This window comes from Symsagittifera roscoffensis, chromosome 6, assembly GCF_963678635.1.
Source record: "Symsagittifera roscoffensis chromosome 6, txSymRosc1.1, whole genome shotgun sequence".
Taxonomy (NCBI): Eukaryota; Metazoa; Xenacoelomorpha; order Acoela; family Convolutidae; genus Symsagittifera; species Symsagittifera roscoffensis.
The window spans coordinates 33,166,373-33,188,597 of NC_087067.1; the positions used below are offsets into that span (position 1 = coordinate 33,166,373).

Sequence of the window (22,225 nt, forward strand, 5' to 3'; positions counted from 1 at the left end):
CAGAACAGAAAAACCTGACATAGCCAACCATTCTGAAATCAGATTTGAGTTTGTTGCAAAGACTTAGTCGTTGTCACTAGAAGACACAACGTCTTATGTCTCTAACTCCAGCTTCCTGGAACTTCTTTAACAAAAAGGAAACAGAAGAAATAAGATGTTCGCCAAACACCAACTTCCATCATCCATCCTTCGAATTGCAGAAGAACTATTCTAAAAAACTCTGTAAAACCCGGATGGGTGGAACCTGATCTAAACTACATTTTATGATTGGATAATTTAGATATTTTACCAATGTAAAGTATTTAATATTAACCAATCATGATCCATCTAACTAACAACCCACTTATTTGTAAGTGCTGAAGTTACTTGTAATTTCAGCACCAGAGAGATTTGAATTTAACTTAGAAATTAGTTGGACTCTCCCGAGCACTTCAGCAACCGCAATAAACCAGTATACCCTAGATCTATTGAGCCTAGCAGAGACTAGTTAAACAACCTGAGACTAGATAGTATAAGAGTAAGATTAGGATCGGTATTAGACTAAGAAGTTGCACGAATCTATCCGGCCGAAAATAAGATAGCGTGACGAGCAGACGGTGTACCCTATCCGAAATTACTCTATGAGTTAACCAACTCGGTCCTAACTCACTAATCGAGCGTGGTGCAAAAAATGAAATTTTCTAAATTTTTGTTTTTTTTTCGTTCAAAGTTCATTTTTTTCATCTCGTTTCATAAATTTGAGCTCAGGACAATTCCAAAGAGCCCAAAACGACGTTTGTAGCTCAAGTGTACGTGGAGTAATCATCAGTTGAAAATTTGGGGGGACCCGAATTTCGGCCATTTTGGACGAAAATCGGCCTAAAAGCTAACTTTTAAGTTAGTGCAATTTTTTTTCTTGCATTTTTCGAGAGAATTGGGCTGCTCTCCGCTGTCGCAGAGTGCATTCAAAGAAAACTTATCAAATAGATTTGAATACTTACCTATTTAATAAGTTTATTACAACAATTAGTCTAAAAGCAACTGACAGTATCCTGGCTGGTATTCAATCATATGCCACTTACAGTGGATGTGCGGCTATCATGCCATAGATGGTCATTCAAGGCACCTTGTACACGCTCCATAGGTTTTGACCAGCTGATTTGGCCATAAAACACATTGGGCCAAAAAAATTCCAAACAATGTCAATTTTCAGTATTTTGTTTGAAATGCATAAATTATAACGTGAGCGTGCAAAATTTTACATGGTATAAGAGTATATTTTTACTCTCGCGCGAGGGCGAGTGTTTTAAAAGTAATGTACATAGACATAAGCTAGTAAGGATATAAATGAAAGCGGAGTAACTCAAATGCCTACGACCATACCATGTTGAATGCACCGGTTCTCGTCCGATCACCGAAGTTAAGCAACATTGAGCCTGGTTAGTACTTGGATGGGAGACCGCCTGGGAACACCAGGTGTTGTAGGCTTTTATTTAAAGCAAAAGTAATTCTTTTACTTTTATGCGCTATGAGTTATTGCTGTTTAAATTCGGTGATGTCAAAAAGTTAAGCCTAATCGAGCGTGGTGAAAAAAAATTTCAATGGGTCAAATTTTGGCCAAAACAAAAAAAAAACCGAAAAATTTCTTTTGCAGTATCAATTTTGTGTACAATCAGCTGCTGATAGGTCAAAAATAAGGGAGATAATTTTTGGGGTCTTTGAGTTATAGCCTTTTGAATTTCGGTGATGTCAAAAAAATAAGCCCAATCGCGCCTGGTGAATTGCGCGAACGGCCATAACTTGCCCAAAAATTTTAAAATTTCCAAATTTTATTATTTGGATCACAAGATCATAGTCAAAACTTGGGGGACTGAGAAAATTAACCAATTTCGTCGGTCCAACACAAAGTTATAAGCTTTTGAAATCTCGGTGATACCAAAAAGTTAAGCCTAATCGAGCGTGGTGCAAAAAATGAAATTTTCTAAATTTTTGTTTTTTTTTTCGTTCAAAGTTCATTTTTTTCATCTCGTTTCATAAATTTGAGCTCAGGAAAATTCCAACGAGCCCAAAACGACGTTTGTAGCTCAAGTGTACGTGGAGTAATCATCAGTTGAAAATTTGGGGGGACCCGAATTTCGGCCATTTTGGACGAAAATCGGCCTAAAAGCTAACTTTTAAGTTAGTGCAATTTTTTTTCTTGCAATTTTCAAGAGAATTGGGCTGCCCTCCGCTGTCGCAGAGTGCATTCAAAGAAAACTTATCAAATAGATTTGAATACTTACCTATTTAATAAGTTTATCACAACAATTAGTCTAAAAGCAACTGACAGTATCCTGGCTGGTATTCAATCATATGCCACTTACAGTGGATGTGCGGCTATCATGCCATAGATGGTCATTCAAGGCACCTTGTACACGCTCCATAGGTTTTGACCAGCTGATTTGGCCATAAAACACATTGGGCCAAAAAAATTCCAAACAATGTCAATTTTCAGTATTTTGTTTGAAATGCATAAATTATAACGTGAGCGTGCAAAATTTTACATGGTATAAGAGTATATTTTTACTCTCGCGCGAGGGCGAGTGTTTTAAAAGTAATGTACATAGACATAAGCTAGTAAGGATATAAATGAAAGCGGAGTAACTCAAATGCCTACGACCATACCATGTTGAATGCACCGGTTCTCGTCCGATCACCGAAGTTAAGCAACATTGAGCCTGGTTAGTACTTGGATGGGAGACCGCCTGGGAACACCAGGTGTTGTAGGCTTTTATTTAAAGCAAAAGTAATTCTTTTACTTTTATGCGCTATGAGTTATTGCTGTTTAAATTCGGTGATGTCAAAAAGTTAAGCCTAATCGAGCGTGGTGAAAAAAAATTTCAATGGGTCAAATTTTGGCCAAAACAAAAGAAAACCGAAAAATTTCTTTTGCAGTATCAATTTTGTGTACAATCAGCTGCTGATAGGTCAAAAATAAGGGAGATAATTTTTGGGGTCTTTGAGTTATAGCCTTTTGAATTTCGGTGATGTCAAAAAAATAAGCCCAATCGCGCCTGGTGAATTGCGCGAACGGCCATAACTTGCCCAAAAATTTTAAAATTTCCAAATTTTATTATTTGGATCACAAGATCATAGTCAAAACTTGGGGGACTGAGAAAATGAACCAATTTCGTCGGTCCAACACAAAGTTATAAGCTTTTGAAATCTCGGTGATACCAAAAAGTTAAGCCTAATCGAGCGTGGTGCAAAAAATGAAATTTTCTAAATTTTTGTTTTTTTTTTTCGTTCAAAGTTCATTTTTTTCATCTCGTTTCATAAATTTGAGCTCAGGACAATTCCAACGAGCCCAAAACGACGTTTGTAGCTCAAGTGTACGTGGAGTAATCATCAGTTGAAAATTTGGGGGGACCCGAATTTCGGCCATTTTGGACGAAAATCGGCCTAAAAGCTAACTTTTAAGTTAGTGCAATTTTTTTTCTAGCATTTTTCAAGAGAATTGGGCTGCCCTCCGCTGTCGCAGAGTGCATTCAAAGAAAACTTATCAAATAGATTTGAATACTTACCTATTTAATAAGTTTATCACAACAATTAGGCTAAAAGCAACTGACAGTATCCTGGCTGGTATTCAATCATATGCCACTTACAGTTGATGTGCGGCTATCATGCCATATATGGTCATTCAAGGCACATTGTACACGCTCCATAGGTTTTGACCAGCTGATTTGGCCATTAAACACATTGGGCCAGAAAAATTCCAAACAATGTCAATTTTCAGTATTTTGTTTGAAATGCATAAATTATAACGTGAGCGTGCAAAATTTTACATGATATAAGAGCATATTTTTACTCTCGCGCGAGGGCGAGTGTTTTAAAAGTATTGTACATAGACATAAGCTAGTAAGGATATAAATGAAAGCGGAGTAACTCAAACGCCTACGACCATACCATGTTGAATGCACCGGTTCTCGTCCGATCACCGAAGTTAAGCAACATTGGGCCTGGTTAGTACTTGGATGGGAGACCGCCTGGGAACACCAGGTGTTGTAGGCTTTTATTTAAAGCAAAATTAATTCTTTTACTTTTATGCGCTAAGATTTATTGCTGTTTAAAGTTCGGTGATGTCAAAAAGTTAAGCCTAATCGAGCGTGGTGCAAAAATTTTCAATGGGTCAAATTTTGACCAAAACAAAAGAAAACCGAAAAATTTCTTTTGCAGTATCAATTTTGTGTACAATAAGCTGCTGATAGGTCAAAAATAATGGAGATAACTTTTGGGGTCTTTGAGTTATAGCCTTTTAAATTTCGGGGATGTCAAAAAAATAAGCCCAATCGAGCCTGGTGAATTGCGCGAACGGCCATAACTTGCCCAAAAATTTTAAAATTTCCAAATTTTATTATTTGGATCACAAGATCATAGTCAAATTTTGGTGGACTGAGAAAATGAACCAATTTCGTCGGTCCAACACGAAGTTATAAGCTTTTGAAATCTCGGTGATACCAAAAAATTAAGCATAATCGAGCGTGGTGCAAAAAAGGAAATTTTCAAAATTTTTGTTTTTTTTTCGTTCAAAGTTCATTTTTTTCATCTTGTTTCATAAATTTGAGCTCACGAAAATCGGCCTAAAAGCTAACTTTTATGTTAGTGCAATTTTTTTTCTTGCATTTTTCAAGAGAATTGGGCTGCCCTCCGCTGTCGCAGAATGCATTCAAAGAAAACTTATCAAATAGATTTGAATACTTACCTATTTAATAAGTTTATCACAACAATTAGGCTAAAAGCAACTGACAGTATCCTGGCTGGTATTCAATCATATGCCACTTACAGTGGATGTGCGGCTATCATGCCATAGATGATCATTCAAGGCACCCTGTACACGCTCCAAAGGTTTTGACCAGCTGATTTGGCCATAAAACACATTGGGCCAAAAAAATTCCAAACAATGTCAATTTTCAGTATTTTGTTTGAAATGCATAAATTATAACGTGAGCGTGCAAAATTTTACATGGTATAAGAGCATATTTTTACTCTCGCGCGAGGGCGAGTGTTTTAAAAGTAATGTACATAGACATAAGCTAGTAAAGATATAAATGAAAGCGGAGTAACTCAAATGCCTACGACCATACCATGTTGAATGCACCGGTTCTCGTCCGATCACCGAAGTTAAGCAACATTGGGCCTGGTTAGTACTTGGATGGGAGACTGCCTGGGTACACCAGGTGTTGTAGGTTTTTATTTAAAGCAAAAGTAATTCTTTTACTTTTATGCGCTAAGAGTTATTGCTGTTTAAAGTTCGGTGATGTCAAAAAGTTAAGCCTAATCGAGCGTGGTGCAAAAGTTTTCAATGGGTCAAATTTTGGCCAAAACCAAAGAAAACCGAAAAATTTCTTTTGCAGTATCAATCTTGTGTACAATCAGCTGCTGATAGGTCAAAAATAATGGAGATAACTTTTGGGGTCACTGAGTTATAGCCTTTTGAATTTCGGTGATGTCAAAAAAATAAGCCCAATCGAGCCTGGTGAATTGCGCGAACGGCCATAACTTGCCCAAAAATTTTAAAATTTCCAAATTTTATTATTTGGATCACAAGATCATAGTCAAATCTTGGGGGACTGAGAAAATGAACCAATTTCGTCGGTCCAACACAAAGTTATAAGCTTTTGAAATCTCGGTGATACCAAAAAGTTAAGCCTAATCGAGCGTGGTGCAAAAAATGAAATTTTCAAAAAATTTTTTTTTTTTTCGTTCAAAGTTCAATTTTTTCATCTTGTTTCATAAATTTGAGCTCAGGAAAATTCCAACGAGCCCAAAACGACGTTTGTAGCTCAAGTGTACGTGGAGTAATCATCAGTTGAAAATTTGGGGTGACCCGAATTTCGGCCATTTTGGACGAAAATCGGCCTAAAAGCTAACTTTTAAGTTAGTGCAATTTTTTTTCTTGCATTTTTCAAGAGAATTGGGCTGCCCTCCGCTGTCGCAGAGTGCATTCAAAGAAAACTTATCAAATAGATTTGAATACTTACCTATTTAATAAGTTTATCACAACAATTAGGCTTAAAGCAACTGACAGTATCCTGGCTGGTACTCAATCATATGCCACTTACAGTGGATGTGCGGCTATCATGCCATAGAAGGTCATTCAAGGCACCTTGTACACGCTCCATAGGTTTTGACAAGCTGATTTGGCCCTAAAACACATTGGGCCAAAAAAGTTCCATACAAGTCAATTTTCAGTATTTTGTTTGAAATGCATAAATTATAACTTGAGCGTGCAAAATTTTACATGGTATAAGAGCATATTTTTACTCTCGCGCGAGGGCGAGTGTTTTAAAAGTAATGTACATAGACATAATCTAGTAAGGATATAAATGAAAGCGGAGTAACTCAAATGCCTACGACCATACCATGTTGAATGCACCGGTTCTCGTCCGATCACCGAAGTTAAGCAACATTGGGCCTGGTTAGTACTTGGATGGGAGACCGCCTGGGAACACCAGGTGTTGTAGGCTTTTATTTAAAGCAAAAGTAATTCTTTTACTTTTATGCGCTAAGAGTTATTGCTGTTTAAAGTTCGGTGATGTCAAAAAGTTAAGCCTAATCGAGCGTGGTGCAAAAATTTTCAATGGGTCAAATTTTGGCCTAAACAAAAGAAAACCGAAAAATTTCTTTTGCAGTATCAATTTTGTGTACAATCAGCTGCTGATAGGTCAAAAATAATGGAGATAACTTTTGGGGTCTTTGAGTTATAGCCTTTTGAATTTCGGTGATGTCAAAAAAATAAGCCCAATCGAGCCTGGTGAATTGCGCGAACGGCCATAACTTGCCCAAAAATTATAAAATTTCCAAATTTTATTATTTGGATCACAAGATCATAGTCGAATCTTGGGGGACTGAGAAAATGAACCAATTTCGTCGGTCTAACACAAAGTTATAAGCTTTTGAAATCTCGGTGATACAAAAAAGTTAAGCCTAATCGAGCGTGGTGCAAAAAATGAAATTTTCAAAATTTTTGTTTTTTTTTCGTTCAAAGTTCATTTTTTCATCTTGTTTCATAAATTTGAGCTCAGGAAAATTCCAACGAGCCCAAAACGACGTTTGTAGCTCAAGTGTACGTGAAGTAATCATCAGTTGAAAATTTGGGGGGACCCGAATATCGGCCATTTTGGACGAAAATCGGCCTAAAAGCTAACTTTTAAGTTAGTTCAATTTTTTTCTTGCTTTTTTCAAGAGAATTGGGCTGCCCTCCGCTGTCGCAGAGTGCATTCAAAGAAAACTTATCAAATAGATTTGAATACTTACCTATTTAATAAGTTTATCACAACAATTAGGCTTAAAGCAACTGACAGTATCCTGGCTGGTATTCAATCATATGCCACTTACAGTGGATGTGCGGCTATCATGCCATAGATGGTCATTCAAGGCACCTTGTACACGCTCCATAGGTTTTGACCAGCTGATTTGGCCATAAAACACATTGGGCCAAAAAAGTTCCAAACAATGTCAATTTTCAGTATTTTGTTTGAAATGCATAAATTATAACGTGAGCGTGCAAAATTTTACATGGTATAAGAGCATATTTTTACTCTCGCGCGAGGGCGAGTGTTTAAAAAGTAATGTACATAGACATAAGCTAGTAAGGATATAAATGAAAGCGGAGTAACTCAAATGCCTACGACCATACCATGTTGAATGCACCGGTTCTCGTCCGATCACCGAAGTTAAGCAACATTGGGCCTGGTTAGTACTTGGATGGGAGACCGCCTGGGAACACCAGGTGTTGTAGGCTTTTATTTAAAGCAAAAGTAATTCTTTTACTTTTATGCGCTAAGAGTTATTGCTGTTTAAAACTCGGTGATGTCAAAAAGTTAAGCCTAATCGAGCGTGGTGCAAAAACTTTCAATGGGTCAAATTTTGGCCAAAACAAAAGAAAACCGAAAAATTTCTTTTGCAGTATCAATTTTGTGTACAATCAGCTGCTGATAGGTCAAAAATAATGGAGATAACTTTTGGGGTCTTTGAGTTATAGCCTTTTGAATTTCGGTGATGTCAAAAAAATAAGCCCAATCGAGCCTGGTGAATTGCGCGAACGGCCATAACTTGCCCAAAAATTTTAAAATTTCCAAATTTTATTATTTGGATCACAAGATCATAGTCAAATCTTGGAGGACTGAGAAAATGAACAAATTTCGTCGGTCCAACACAAAGTTATAAGCTTTTGAAATCTCGGTGATACCAAAAAGTTAAGCCTAATCGAGCGTGTTGCAAAAAATGAAATTTTCAAAATTTTTGTTTTTTTTTTCGTTCAAAGTTCATTTTTTTCATCTCGTTTCATAAATTTGAGCTCAGGACAATTCCAACGAGCCCAAAACGACGTTTGTAGCTCAAGTGTACGTGGAGTAATCATCAGTTGAAAATTTGGGGGGACCCGAATTTCGGCCATTTTGGACGAAAATCGGCCTAAAAGCTAATTTTTAAGTTAGTGCAATTTTTTTTCTTGCATTTTTCAAGACAATTGGGCTGCCCTCCGCTGTCGCAGCATTCAAAGAAATTTTATCAAATAGATTTGAATACTTACCTATTTAATAAGTTTATCACAACAATTAGGCTAAAAGCAACTGACAGTATCCTGGCTGGTATTCAATCATATGCCACTTACAGTGGATGTGCGGCTATCATGCCATAGATGGTCATTCAAGGCACCTTGTACACGCTCCATAGGTTTTGACCAGCTGATTTGGCCATAAAACACATTGGGCCCAAAAAATTCCAAACAATGTCAATTTTCAGTATTTTGTTTGAAATGCATAAATTATAACGTGAGCGTGCAAAATTTTACATGGTATAAGAGCAACTTTTTACTCTCGCGCGAGGGCGAGTGTTTTAAAAGTAATGTACATAGACATAAGCTAGTAAGGATATAAATGAAAGCGGAGTAACTCAAATGCCTACGACCATACCATGTTGAATGCACCGGTTCTCGTCCGATCACCGAAGTTAAGCAACATTGGGCCTGATTAGTACTTGGATGGGAGACCGCCTGGGAACACCAGGTGTTGTAGGCTTTTATTTAAAGCAAAAATAATTCTTTTACTTTTATGCGCTAAGAGTTATTGCTGTTTAAAGTTCGGTGATGTCAAAAAGTTAAGCCTAATCGAGCGTGGTGCAAAAATTTTCAATGGGTCAAATTTTGGCCAAAACAAAAGAAAACCGAAAAATTTCTTTTGCAGTATCAATTTTGTGTACAATCAGCTGCTGATAGAACAAAAATAATGGAGATAACTTTTGGGGTCTTTGAGTTATAGCCTTTTGAATTTCGATGATGTCAAAAAAATAAGCCCAATCGAGCCTGGTGAATTGCGCGAACGGCCATAACTTGCCCAAAAATTTTAAAATTTCCAAATTTTATTATTTGGATCACAAGATCATAGTCGAATCTTGGGGGACTGAGAAAATGAACCAATTTTGTCGGTCCAACACAAAGTTATAAGCTTTTGAAATCTCGGTGATACCAAAAAGTTAAGCCTAATCGAGCGTGGTGCAAAAAATTAAATTTTCAAAATTTTGTTTTTTGCTCAAAGTTCATTTTTTTCATCTTGTTTCATAAATTTGAGCTCAGGAAAATTCCAACGAGCCCAAAACGACGTTTGTAGCTCAAGTGTACGTGGAGTAATCATCAGTTGAAAATTTGGGGGGACCCGAATTTCGGCCATTTTGGACGAAAATCGGCCTAAAAGCTAACTTTTATGTTAGTGCAATTTTTTTTCTTGCATTTTTCAAGAGAATTGGGCTGCCCTCCGCTGTCGCAGAATGCATTCAAAGAAAACTTATCAAATAGATTTGAATACTTACCTATTTAATAAGTTTATCACAACAATTAGGCTAAAAGCAACTGACAGTATCCTGGCTGGTATTCAATCATATGCCACTTACAGTGGATGTGCGGCTATCATGCCATAGATGATCATTCAAGGCACCCTGTACACGCTCCAAAGGTTTTGACCAGCTGATTTGGCCATAAAACACATTGGGCCAAAAAAATTCCAAACAATGTCAATTTTCAGTATTTTGTTTGAAATGCATAAATTATAACGTGAGCGTGCAAAATTTTACATGGTATAAGAGCATCTTTTTACTCTCGCGCGAGGGCGAGTGTTTTAAAAGTAATGTACATAGACATAAGCTAGTAAGGATATAAATGAAAGCGGAGTAACTCAAATGCCTACGACCATTCCATGTTGAATGCACCGGTTCTCGTCCGATCACCGAAGTTAAGCAACATTGGGCCTGGTTAGTACTTGGATGGGAGACCGCCTGGGAACACCAGGTGTTGTAGGCTTTTATTTAAAGCAAAAATAATTCTTTTACTTTTATGCGCTAAGAGTTATTGCTGTTTAAAGTTCGGTGATGTCAAAAAGTTAAGCCTAATCGAGCGTGGTGCAAAAATTTTCAATGGGTCAAATTTTGGCCAAAACAAAAGAAAACCGAAAAATTTCTTTTGCAGTATCAATTTTGTGTACAATCAGCTGCTGATAGGTCAAAAATAATGGAAAAAACTTGTGGGGTCTTTGAGTTATAGCCTTTTGAATTTCGGTGATGTCAAAAAAATAAGCCCAATCGAGCCTGGTGAATTGCGCGAACGGCCATAACTTGCCCAAAAATTTTAAAATTTCCAAATTTTATTATTTGGATCACAAGATCATAGTCAAATCTTGGAGGACTGAGAAAATGAACCAATTTCGTCGGTCCAACACAAAGTTATAAGCTTTTGAAATCTCGGTGATACCAAAAAGTTAAGCCTAATCGAGCGTGTTGCAAAAAATGAAATTTTCAAAATTTTTGTTTTTTTTTCGTTCAAAGTTCATTTTTTTCATCTCGTTTCATAAATTTGAGCTCAGGACAATTCCAACGAGCCCAAAACGACGTTTGTAGCTCAAGTGTACGTGGAGTAATCATCAGTTGAAAATTTGGGGGGACCCGAATTTCGGCCATTTTGGACGAAAATCGGCCTAAAAGCTAATTTTTAAGTTAGTGCAATTTTTTTTCTTGCATTTTTCAAGACAATTGGGCTGCCCTCCGCTGTCGCAGCATTCAAAGAAATTTTATCAAATAGATTTGAATACTTACCTATTTAATAAGTTTATCACAACAATTAGGCTAAAAGCAACTGACAGTATCCTGGCTGGTATTCAATCATATGCCACTTACAGTGGATGTGCAGCTATCATGCCATAGATGGTCATTCAAGGCACCTTGTACACGCTCCATAGGTTTTGACCAGCTGATTTGGCCATAAAACACATTGGGCCCAAAAAATTCCAAACAATGTCAATTTTCAGTATTTTGTTTGAAATGCATAAATTATAACGTGAGCGTGCAAAATTTTACATGGTATAAGAGCATCTTTTTACTCTCGCGCGAGGGCGAGTGTTTTAAAAGTAATGTACATAGACATAAGCTAGTAAGGATATAAATGAAAGCGGAGTAACTCAAATGCCTACGACCATACCATGTTGAATGCACCGGTTCTCGTCCGATCACCGAAGTTAAGCAACATTGGGCCTGGTTAGTACTTGGATGGGAGACCGCCTGAGAACACCAGGTGTTGTAGGCTTTTATTTAAAGCAAAAATAATTCTTTTACTTTTATGCGCTAAGAGTTATTGCTGTTTAAAGTTCGGTGATGTCAAAAAGTTAAGCCTAATCGAGCGTGGTGCAAAAATTTTCAATGGGTCAAATTTTGGCCAAAACAAAAGAAAACCGAAAAATTTCTTTTGCAGGATCAATTTTGTGTACAATCAGCTGCTGATAGAACAAAAATAATGGAGATAACTTTTGGGGTCTTTGAGTTATAGCCTTTTGAATTTCGATGATGTCAAAAAAATAAGCCCAATCGAGCCTGGTGAATTGCGCGAACGGCCATAACTTGCCCAAAAATTTTAAAATTTCCAAATTTTATTATTTGGATCACAAGATCATAGTCGAATCTTGGGGGACTGAGAAAATGAACCAATTTTGTCGGTCCAACACAAAGTTATAAGCTTTTGAAATCTCGGTGATACCAAAAAGTTAAGCCTAATCGAGCGTGGTGCAAAAAATTAAATTTTCAAAATTTTGTTTTTTGCTCAAAGTTCATTTTTTTCATCTTGTTTCATAAATTTGAGCTCAGGAAAACTCCAACGAGCCCAAAACGACGTTTGTAGCTCAAGTGTACGTGGAGTAATCATCAGTTGAAAATTTGGGGGGACCCGAATTTCGGCCATTTTGGACGAAAATCGGCCTAAAAGCTAACTTTTATGTTAGTGCAATTTTTTTTCTTGCATTTTTCAAGAGAATTGGGCTGCCCTCCGCTGTCGCAGAATGCATTCAAAGAAAACTTATCAAATAGATTTGAATACTTACCTATTTAATAAGTTTATCACAACAATTAGGCTAAAAGCAACTGACAGTATCCTGGCTGGTATTCAATCATATGCCACTTACAGTGGATGTGCGGCTATCATGCCATAGATGATCGTTCAAGGCACCCTGTACACGCTCCAAAGGTTTTGACCAGCTGATTTGGCCATAAAACACATTGGGCCAAAAAAATTCCAAACAATGTCAATTTTCAGTATTTTGTTTGAAATGCATAAATTATAACGTGAGCGTGCAAAATTTTACATGGTATAAGAGCATCTTTTTACTCTCGCGCGAGGGCGAGTGTTTTAAAAGTAATGTACATAGACATAAGCTAGTAAGGATATAAATGAAAGCGGAGTAACTCAAATGCCTACGACCATACCATGTTGAATGCACCGGTTCTCGTCCGATCACCGAAGTTAAGCAACATTGGGCCTGGTTAGTACTTGGATGGGAGACCGCCTGGGAACACCAGGTGTTGTAGGCTTTTATTTAAAGCAAAAATAATTCTTTTACTTTTATGCGCTAAGAGTTATTGCTGTTTAAAGTTCGGTGATGTCAAAAAGTTAAGCCTAATCGAGCGTGGTGCAAAAATTTTCAATGGGTCAAATTTTGGCCAAAACAAAAGAAAACCGAAAAATTTCTTTTGCAGTATCAATTTTGTGTACAATCAGCTGCTGATAGAACAAAAATAATGGAGATAACTTTTGGGGTCTTTGAGTTATAGCCTTTTGAATTTCGATGATGTCAAAAAAATAAGCCCAATCGAGCCTGGTGAATTGCGCGAACGGCCATAACTTGCCCAAAAATTTTAAAATTTCCAAATTTTATTATTTGGATCACAAGATCATAGTCGAATCTTGGGGGACTGAGAAAATGAACCAATTTTGTCAGTCCAACACAAAGTTATAAGCTTTTGAAATCTCGGTGATACCAAAAAGTTAAGCCTAATCGAGCGTGGTGCAAAAAATTAAATTTTCAAAATTTTGTTTTTTGCTCAAAGTTCATTTTTTTCATCTTGTTTCATAAATTTGAGCTCAGGAAAATTCCAACGAGCCCAAAACGACGTTTGTAGCTCAAGTGTACGTGGAGTAATCATCAGTTGAAAATTTGGGGGGACCCGAATTTCGGCCATTTTGGACGAAAATCGGCCTAAAAGCTAACTTTTATGTTAGTGCAATTTTTTTTCTTGCATTTTTCAAGAGAATTGGGCTGCCCTCCGCTGTCGCAGAATGCATTCAAAGAAAACTTATCAAATAGATTTGAATACTTACCTATTTAATAAGTTTATCACAACAATTAGGCTAAAAGCAACTGACAGTATCCTGGCTGGTATTCAATCATATGCCACTTACAGTAGATGTGCGGCTATCATGCCATAGATGATCATTCAAGGCACCCTGTACACGCTCCAAAGGTTTTGACCAGCTGATTTGGCCATAAAACACATTGGGCCAAAAAAATTCCAAACAATGTCAATTTTCAGTATTTTGTTTGAAATGCATAAATTATAACGTGAGTGTGCAAAATTTTACATGGTATAAGAGCATATTTTTACTCTCGCGCGAGGGCGAGTGTTTTAAAAGTAATGTACATAGACATAAGCTAGTAAGGATATAAATGAAAGCGGAGTAACTCAAATGCCTACGACCATACCATGTTGAATGCACCGGTTCTCGTCCGATCACCGAAGTTAAGCAACATTGGGCCTGGTTAGTACTTGGATGGGAGACCGCCTGGGAACACCAGGTGTTGTAGGCTTTTATTTAAAGCAAAAGTAATTCTTTTACTTTTATGCGCTAAGAGTTATTGCTGTTTAAAGTTCGGTGATGTCAAAAAGTTAAGCCTAATCGAGCGTGGTGCAAAAATTTTCAATGGGTCAAATTTTAGCCAAAACAAAAGAAAACCGGAAAATTTCTTTTGCAGTATCAATTTTGTGTACAATCAGCTGCTGATAGGTCAAAAATATTGGAGATAACTTTTGGGGTCTTTGAGTTATAGCCTTTTGAATTTCGGTGATGTCAAAAAAATAAGCCCAATCGAGCCTGGTGAATTGCGCGAACGGCCATAACTTGCCCAAAAATTTTAAAATTTCCAAATTTTATTATTTGGATCACAATATCATAGTCAAATCTTGGAGGACTGAGAAAATGAACCAATTTCGTCGGTCCAACACGAAGTTATAAGCTTTTGAAATCTCGGTGATACCAAAAAGTTAAGCCTAATCGAGCGTGGTGCAAAAAATGAAATTTTCAAAATTTTTTTTTTCAAAGTTCATTTTTTTCATCTCGTTTCATAAATTTGAGCTCATGAAAATTCTAACGAGCCCAAAACGACGTTTGTAGCTCAAGTGTACGTGGAGTAATCATCAGTTGAAATTTTGGGGGGACCCGAATTTCGGCCATTTTGGACGAAAATCGGCCTGAAAGCTAACTTTTAAGTTAGTGCAATTTTTTTTCTTGCATTTTTCAAGAGAATTGGGCTGCCCTCCGCTGTCGCAGAGTGCATTCAAAGAAAACTTATCAAATAGATTTGAATACTTACCTATTTAATAAGTTTATCACAACAATTAGGCTAAAAGCAACTGACAGTATCCTGGCTGGTATTCAATCATATGCCACTTACAGTGGATGTGCGGCTATCATGCCATAGATGATCATTCAAGGCACCCTGTACACGCTCCAAAGGTTTTGACCAGCTGATTTGGCCATAAAACACATTGGGCCAAAAAAATTCCAAACAATGTCAATTTTCAGTATTTTGTTTGAAATGCATAAATTATAACGTGAGCGTGCAAAATTTTACATGGTATAAGAGCATATTTTTACTCTCGCGCGAGGGCGAGTGTTTTAAAAGTAATGTACATAGACATAAGCTAGTAAGGATATAAATGAAAGCGGAGTAACTCAAATGCCTACGACCATACCATGTTGAATGCACCGGTTCTCGTCCGATCACCGAAGTTAAGCAACATTGGGCCTGGTTAGTACTTGGATGGGAGACCACCTGGGAACACCAGGTGTTGTAGGCTTTTATTTAAAGCAAAAGTATTTCTTTTACTTTTATGCGCTAAGAGTTATTGCTGTTTAAAGTTCGGTGATGTCAAAAAGTTAAGCCTAATCGAGCGTGGTGCAAAAATTTTCAATGGGTCAAATTTTAACCAAAACAAAAGAAAACCGAAAAATTTCTTTTGCAGTATCAATTTTGTGTACAATCAGCTGCTGATAGGTCAAAAATATTGGAGATAACTTTTGGGGTCTTTGAGTTATAGCCTTTTGAATTTCGGTGATGTCAAAAAAATAAGCCCAATCGAGCCTGGTGAATTGCGCGAACGGCCATAACTTGCCCAAAAATTTTAAAATTTCCAAATTTTATTATTTGGATCACAATATCATAGTCCAATCTTGGAGGACTGAGAAAATGAACCAATTTCGTCGGTCCAACACGAAGTTATAAGCTTTTGAAATCTCGGTGATACCAAAAAGTTAAGCCTAATCGAGCGTGGTGCAAAAAATGAAATTTTCAAAATTTTTTTTTTCAAAGTTCATTTTTTTCATCTTGTTTCATAAATTTGAGCTCAGGACAATTCCAACGAGCCCAAAACGACGTTTGTAGCTCAAGTGTACGTGGAGTAATCATCAGTTGAAATTTTGGGAGGACCCGAATTTCGGCCATTTTGGACGAAAATCGGCCTGAAAGCTAACTTTTAAGTTAGTGCAATTTTTTTTCTTGCATTTTTCAAGAGAATTGGGCTGCCCTCCGCTGTCGCAGAGTGCATTCAAAGAAAACTTATCAAATAGATTTGAATACTTACCTATTTAATAAGTTTATCACAACAATTAGGCTAAAAGCAACTGACAGTATCCTGGCTGGTATTCAATCATATGCCACTTACAGTGGATGTGCGGCTATCATGCCATAGATGGTCATTCAAGGCACCTTGTACACGCTCCATAGGTTTTGACCAGCTGATTTGGCCATAAAACACATTGGGCCAAAAAAATTCCAAACAATGTCAATTTTCAGTATTTTGTTTGAAATGCATAAATTATAACGTGAGCGTGCAAAATTTTACATGGTTTAAGAGCATATTTTTACTCTCGCGCGAGGGCGAGTGTTTTAAAAGTAATGTACATAGACATAAGCTAGTAAGGATATAAATGAAAGCGGAGTAACTCAAATGCCTACGACCATACCATGTTGAATGCACCTGTTCTCGTCCGATCACCGAAGTTAAGCAACATTGGGCCTGGTTAGTACTTGGATGGGAGACCGCTTGGGAACACCAGGTGTTTTAGGCTTTTATTTAAAGCAAAAGTAATTCTTTTACTTTTATGCGCTAAGAGTTATTGCTGTTTAAAGTTCGGTGATGTCAAAAAGTTAAGCCTAATCGAGCGTGGTGCAAAAATTTTCAATGGGTCAAACTTTGGCCAAAACAAAAGAAAACCGAAACATTTCTTTTGCAGTATCATTTTTGTGTACAATCAGCTGCTGATAGGTCAAAAATAAAGGAGATAACTTTTGGGGTTTTTGAGTTATAGCCTTTTGAATTTCGGTGATGTCAAAAAAATAAGCCCAATCGAGCCTGGTGAATTGCGCGAACGGCCATAACTTGCCCAAAAATTTTAAAATTTCCAAATTTTATTATTTGGATCACAAGATCATAGTCAAATCTTGGGGGACTTAGAAAATGAACCAATTTCGTCGGTCCAACACAAAGTTATAAGCTTTTGAAATCTCGGTGATACCAAAAAGTTAAGCCTAATCGAGCGTGGTGCAAAAAATGAAATTTTCAAAATTTTTGTTTTTTTTTGTCTTGTTTCATAATTTTGAGCTCAGGAAAATTCCAACGAGCCCAAAACGACGTTTGTAGCTCAAGTGTACGTGGAGTAATCATCAGTTGAAATTTTGGGAGGACCCGAATTTCGGCCATTTTGGACGAAAATCGGCCTGAAAGCTAACTTTTAAGTTAGTGCAATTTTTTTTCTTGCATTTTTCAAGAGAATTGGGCTGCCCTCCGCTGTCGCAGAGTGCATTCAAAGAAAACTTATCAAATAGATTTGAATACTTACCTATTTAATAAGTTTATCACAACAATTAGGCTAAAAGCAACTGACAGTATCCTGGCTGGTATTCAATCATATGCCACTTACAGTGGATGTGCGGCTATCATGCCATAGATGGTCATTCAAGGCACCTTGTACACGCTCCATAGGTTTTGACCAGCTGATTTGGCCATAAAACACATTGGGCCAAAAAAATTCCAAACAATGTCAATTTTCAGTATTTTGTTTGAAATGCATAAATTATAACGTGAGCGTGCAAAATTTTACATGGTTTAAGAGCATATTTTTACTCTCGCGCGAGGGCGAGTGTTTTAAAAGTAATGTACATAGACATAAGCTAGTAAGGATATAAATGAAAGCGGAGTAACTCAAATGCCTACGACCATACCATGTTGAATGCACCTGTTCTCGTCCGATCACCGAAGTTAAGCAACATTGGGCCTGGTTAGTACTTGGATGGGAGACCGCTTGGGAACACCAGGTGTTTTAGGCTTTTATTTAAAGCAAAAGTAATTCTTTTACTTTTATGCGCTAAGAGTTATTGCTGTTTAAAGTTCGGTGATGTCAAAAAGTTAAGCCTAATCGAGCGTGGTGCAAAAATTTTCAATGGGTCAAACTTTGGCCAAAACAAAAGAAAACCGAAACATTTCTTTTGCAGTATCATTTTTGTGTACAATCAGCTGCTGATAGGTCAAAAATAAAGGAGATAACTTTTGGGGTTTTTGAGTTATAGCCTTTTGAATTTCGGTGATGTCAAAAAAATAAGCCCAATCGAGCCTGGTGAATTGCGCGAACGGCCATAACTTGCCCAAAAATTTTAAAATTTCCAAATTTTATTATTTGGATCACAAGATCATAGTCAAATCTTGGGGGACTTAGAAAATGAACCAATTTCGTCGGTCCAACACAAAGTTATAAGCTTTTGAAATCTCGGTGATACCAAAAAGTTAAGCCTAATCGAGCGTGGTGCAAAAAATGAAATTTTCAAAATTTTTGTTTTTTTTTGTCTTGTTTCAAAATTTGAGCTCAGGGCAATTCCAAAGAGCCCAAAACGACGTTTGTAGCTCAAGTGTACGTGGAGTAATCATCAGTTGAAAATTTGGGGGGACCCGAATTTCGGCCATTTTGGACGAAAATCGGCCTAAAAGCTAACTTTTACGTTAGTGCAATTTTTTTCTTGCATTTTTCAAGAGAATTGGGCTGCCCTCCGCTGTCGCAGAGTGCATTCAAAGAAAACTTAACAAAAAGATTTGAATACTTACCTATTTAATAAGTTTATCACAACAATCAGGCTAAAAGCAACTGACAGTATCCTGGCTGGTATTCAATCATATGCCACTTACAGTGGATGTGCGGCTGTCATGCCATAGATGGTCATTCAAGGCACCTTGTACACGCTCCATAGGTTTTGACCAGCTGATTTGGCCATAAAACACATTGGGCCAAAAAATTCCAAACAATGTCAATTTTCAGTATTTTGTTTGAAATGCATAAATTATAACGTGAGCGTGCAAAATTTTACAAGGTATAAGAGCATATTTTTACTCTCGCGCGAGGGCGAGTGTTTTAAAAGTAATGTACATAGACATAAGCTAGTAAAGATATAAACGAAAGCGGAGTAACTCAAATGCCTACGACCATACCATGTTGAATGCACCGGTTCTCGTCCGATCACCGAAGTTAAGCAACATTGGGCCTGGTTAGTACTTGGATGGGAGACCGCCTGGGAACACCAGGTGTTGTAGGCTTTTATTTAAAGCAAAAGTAATTCTTTTACTTTTATGCGCTAAGAGTTATTGCTGTTTAAAGTTCGGTGATGTCAAAAAGTTAAGCCTAATCGAGCGTGGTGCAAAAATTTTCAATGGGTCAAATTTTGGCCAAAACAAAAGAAAACCGAAAAATTTCTTTTGCAGTATCAATTTTGTGTACAATCAGCTGCTGATAGGTCAAAAATAATGGAGATAACTTTTGGGGTTTTTGAGTTATAGTCTTTTGAATTTCGGTGATGTCAAAAAAATAAGCCCAATCGAGCCTGGTGAATTGCGCGAACGGCCATAACTTGCCCAAAAATTTTAAAATTTCCAAATTTTATTATTTGGATCACAAGATCATAGTCAAATCTTGGGGGACTGAGAAAATGAACCAATTTTGTCGGTCCAACACAAAGTTATAAGCTTTTGAAGTCTCGGTGATACCAAAAAGTTAAGCCTAATCGAGCGTGGTGCAAAAAATGAAATTTTCAAAATTTTTGTTTTTTCTGCTTTCAAAGTTCATTTTTTTCATCTCGTTTCATAAATTTGAGCTCAGAACAATTCCAATGAGCCCAAAACGACGTTTGTAGCTCAAGTGTACGTGGAGTAATCATCAGTTGAAAATTTGGGGGGACCCGAATTTCGGCCATTTTGGACGAAAATCGGCCTAAAAGCTAACTTTTAACTTAGTGCAATTTTTTTTCTTGCATTTTTCAAGAGAATTGGGCTGCCCTCCGCTGTCGCAGAGTGCATTCAAAGAAAACTTATCAAATAGATTTGAATACTTACCTATTTAATAAGTTTATCACAACAATTAGGCTAAAAGCAACTGACAGTATCCTGGCTGGTATTCAATCATATGCCACTTACAGTGGATGTGCGGCTGTCATGCCATAGATGGTCATTCAAGGCACCTTGTACACGCTCCATAGGTTTTGACCAGCTGATTTGGCCATAAAACACATTGGGCCAAAAAATTCCAAACAATGTCAATTTTCAGTATTTTGTTTGAAATGCATAAATTATAACGTGAGCGTGCAAAATTTTACAAGGTATAAGAGCATATTTTTACTCTCGCGCGAGGGCGAGTGTTTTAAAAGTAATGTACATAGACATAAGCTAGTAAAGATATAAATGAAAGCGGAGTAACTCAAATGCCTACGACCATACCATGTTGAATGCACCGGTTCTCGTCCGATCACCGAAGTTAAGCAACATTGGGCCTGGTTAGTACTTGGATGGGAGACCGCCTGGGAACACCAGGTGTTGTAGGCTTTTATTTAAAGCAAAAGTAATTCTTTTACTTTTATGCGCTAAGAGTTATTGCTGTTTAAAGTTCGGTGATGTCAAAAAGTTAAGCCTAATCGAGCGTGGTGCAAAAATTTTCAATGGGTCAAATTTTGGCCAAAACAATAGAAAACCGAAAAATTTCTTTTGCAGTATCAATTTTGTGTACAATCAGCTGCTGATAGGTCAAAAATAATGGAGATAACTTTTGGGGTTTTTGAGTTATAGTCTTTTGAATTTCGGTGATGTCAAAAAAATAAGCCCAATCGAGCCTGGTGAATTGCGCGAACGGCCATAACTTGCCCAAAAATTTTAAAATTTCCAAATTTTATTATTTGGATCACAAGATCATAGTCAAATCTTGGGGGACTGAGAAAATGAACCAATTTTGTCGGTCCAACACAAAGTTATAAGCTTTTGAAATCTCGGTGATACCAAAAAAATAAGCCTAATCGAGCGTGGTGCAAAAAATGAAATTTTCAAAATTTTTGTTTTTTCTGCTTTCAAAGTTCATTTTTTTCATCTTGTTTCATAAATTTGAGCTCAGAACAATTCCAATGAGCACAAAACGACGTTTGTAGCTCAAGTGTACGTGGAGTAATCATCAGTTGAAAATTTGGGGGGACCCGAATTTCGGCCATTTTGGACGAAAATCGGCCTAAAAGCTAACTTTTAACTTAGTGCAATTTTTTTTCTTGCATTTTTCAAGAGAATTGGGCTGCCCTCCGCTGTCGCAGAGTGCATTCAAAGAAAACTTATCAAATAGATTTGAATACTTACCTATTTAATAAGTTTATCACAACAATTAGGCTAAAAGCAACTGACAGTATCCTGGCTGGTATTCAATCATATGCCACTTACAGTGGATGTGCGGCTATCATGCCATAGATGGTCATTCAAGGCACCTTGTACACGCTCCATAGGTTTTGACCAGCTGATTTGGCCATAAAACACATTGGGCCAAAAAAATTCCAAACAATGTCAATTTTCAGTATTTTGATTGAAATGCATAAATTATAACGTGAGCGTGCAAAATTTTACATGGTATAAGAGCATATTTTTACTCTCGCGCGAGGGCGAGTGTTTTAAAAGTAATGTACATAGACATAAGCTAGTAAGGATATAAATGAAAGCGGAGTAACTCAAATGCCTACGACCATACCATGTTGAATGCACCGGTTCTCGTCCGATCACCGAAGTTAAGCAACATTGGGCCTGGTTAGTACTTGGATGGGAGACCGCCTGGGAACACCAGGTGTTGTAGGCTTTTATTTAAAGCAAAAGTAATTCTTTTACTTTTATGCGCTAAGAGTTATTGCTGTTTAAAGTTCGGTGATGTCAAAAAGTTAAGCCTAATCGAGCGTGGTGCAAAAATTTTCAATGGGTCAAATTTTGGCCAAAACAAAAGAAAACCGAAAATTTTCTTTTGCAGTATCAATTTTGTGTACAATCAGCTGCTGATAGGTCAAAAATAATGGAGATAACTTTTGGGGTTTTTGAGTTATAGCCTTTTGATTTTCGGTGATGTCAAAAAAATAAGCCCAATCGAGGCTGGTGAATTGCGCGAACGGCCATAACTTGCCCAAAAATTTTAAAATTTCCAAATTTTATTATTTGGATCACAAGACCATAGTCAAATCTTGGGGGACTGAGAAAATGAACCAACTTCGTCGGTCCAACACAAAGTTATAAGCTTTTGAAATCTCGGTGATACCAAAAGTTAAGCCTAATCGAGCGTGGTGCAAAA

The 22,225-nt window shown here is 37.1% G+C and overlaps 17 non-coding genes across 17 annotated transcripts; all 17 read left to right on the forward strand.

The window, feature by feature from the left end:
- The first annotated feature begins 1,348 nt into the window (after positions 1 to 1,348).
- On the forward strand, positions 1,349 to 1,467 carry LOC134849094 (5S ribosomal RNA). The gene has a single exon (XR_010163136.1). It is a non-coding gene; the product is annotated as a 5S ribosomal RNA (ribosomal RNA).
- A 1,162-nt stretch (positions 1,468 to 2,629) lies between these two features.
- Positions 2,630 to 2,748, forward strand: LOC134849096 (5S ribosomal RNA). Its single transcript, XR_010163138.1, has one exon. It is a non-coding gene; the product is annotated as a 5S ribosomal RNA (ribosomal RNA).
- A 1,162-nt stretch (positions 2,749 to 3,910) lies between these two features.
- On the forward strand, positions 3,911 to 4,029 carry LOC134849946 (5S ribosomal RNA). The gene has a single exon (XR_010163929.1). It is a non-coding gene; the product is annotated as a 5S ribosomal RNA (ribosomal RNA).
- Positions 4,030 to 5,088: 1,059 nt separating this feature from the next.
- LOC134849210 (5S ribosomal RNA) lies at positions 5,089 to 5,207 on the forward strand. Its single transcript, XR_010163247.1, has one exon. It is a non-coding gene; the product is annotated as a 5S ribosomal RNA (ribosomal RNA).
- Positions 5,208 to 6,366: 1,159 nt separating this feature from the next.
- LOC134849957 (5S ribosomal RNA) lies at positions 6,367 to 6,485 on the forward strand. The gene has a single exon (XR_010163940.1). It is a non-coding gene; the product is annotated as a 5S ribosomal RNA (ribosomal RNA).
- Positions 6,486 to 7,643: 1,158 nt separating this feature from the next.
- Positions 7,644 to 7,762, forward strand: LOC134849969 (5S ribosomal RNA). The gene has a single exon (XR_010163951.1). It is a non-coding gene; the product is annotated as a 5S ribosomal RNA (ribosomal RNA).
- A 1,157-nt stretch (positions 7,763 to 8,919) lies between these two features.
- Positions 8,920 to 9,038, forward strand: LOC134850195 (5S ribosomal RNA). The gene has a single exon (XR_010164165.1). It is a non-coding gene; the product is annotated as a 5S ribosomal RNA (ribosomal RNA).
- A 1,155-nt stretch (positions 9,039 to 10,193) lies between these two features.
- On the forward strand, positions 10,194 to 10,312 carry LOC134848950 (5S ribosomal RNA). Its single transcript, XR_010162999.1, has one exon. It is a non-coding gene; the product is annotated as a 5S ribosomal RNA (ribosomal RNA).
- Positions 10,313 to 11,468: 1,156 nt separating this feature from the next.
- LOC134850194 (5S ribosomal RNA) lies at positions 11,469 to 11,587 on the forward strand. Its single transcript, XR_010164164.1, has one exon. It is a non-coding gene; the product is annotated as a 5S ribosomal RNA (ribosomal RNA).
- A 1,155-nt stretch (positions 11,588 to 12,742) lies between these two features.
- Positions 12,743 to 12,861, forward strand: LOC134849981 (5S ribosomal RNA). Its single transcript, XR_010163962.1, has one exon. It is a non-coding gene; the product is annotated as a 5S ribosomal RNA (ribosomal RNA).
- A 1,155-nt stretch (positions 12,862 to 14,016) lies between these two features.
- Positions 14,017 to 14,135, forward strand: LOC134849993 (5S ribosomal RNA). The gene has a single exon (XR_010163973.1). It is a non-coding gene; the product is annotated as a 5S ribosomal RNA (ribosomal RNA).
- Positions 14,136 to 15,286: 1,151 nt separating this feature from the next.
- LOC134850057 (5S ribosomal RNA) lies at positions 15,287 to 15,405 on the forward strand. Its single transcript, XR_010164034.1, has one exon. It is a non-coding gene; the product is annotated as a 5S ribosomal RNA (ribosomal RNA).
- A 1,151-nt stretch (positions 15,406 to 16,556) lies between these two features.
- Positions 16,557 to 16,675, forward strand: LOC134849226 (5S ribosomal RNA). The gene has a single exon (XR_010163263.1). It is a non-coding gene; the product is annotated as a 5S ribosomal RNA (ribosomal RNA).
- Positions 16,676 to 17,814: 1,139 nt separating this feature from the next.
- LOC134849227 (5S ribosomal RNA) lies at positions 17,815 to 17,933 on the forward strand. The gene has a single exon (XR_010163264.1). It is a non-coding gene; the product is annotated as a 5S ribosomal RNA (ribosomal RNA).
- A 1,136-nt stretch (positions 17,934 to 19,069) lies between these two features.
- Positions 19,070 to 19,188, forward strand: LOC134850004 (5S ribosomal RNA). Its single transcript, XR_010163984.1, has one exon. It is a non-coding gene; the product is annotated as a 5S ribosomal RNA (ribosomal RNA).
- A 1,159-nt stretch (positions 19,189 to 20,347) lies between these two features.
- Positions 20,348 to 20,466, forward strand: LOC134850016 (5S ribosomal RNA). The gene has a single exon (XR_010163995.1). It is a non-coding gene; the product is annotated as a 5S ribosomal RNA (ribosomal RNA).
- A 1,160-nt stretch (positions 20,467 to 21,626) lies between these two features.
- On the forward strand, positions 21,627 to 21,745 carry LOC134850028 (5S ribosomal RNA). Its single transcript, XR_010164006.1, has one exon. It is a non-coding gene; the product is annotated as a 5S ribosomal RNA (ribosomal RNA).
- The last annotated feature ends 480 nt before the right edge of the window (positions 21,746 to 22,225 follow it).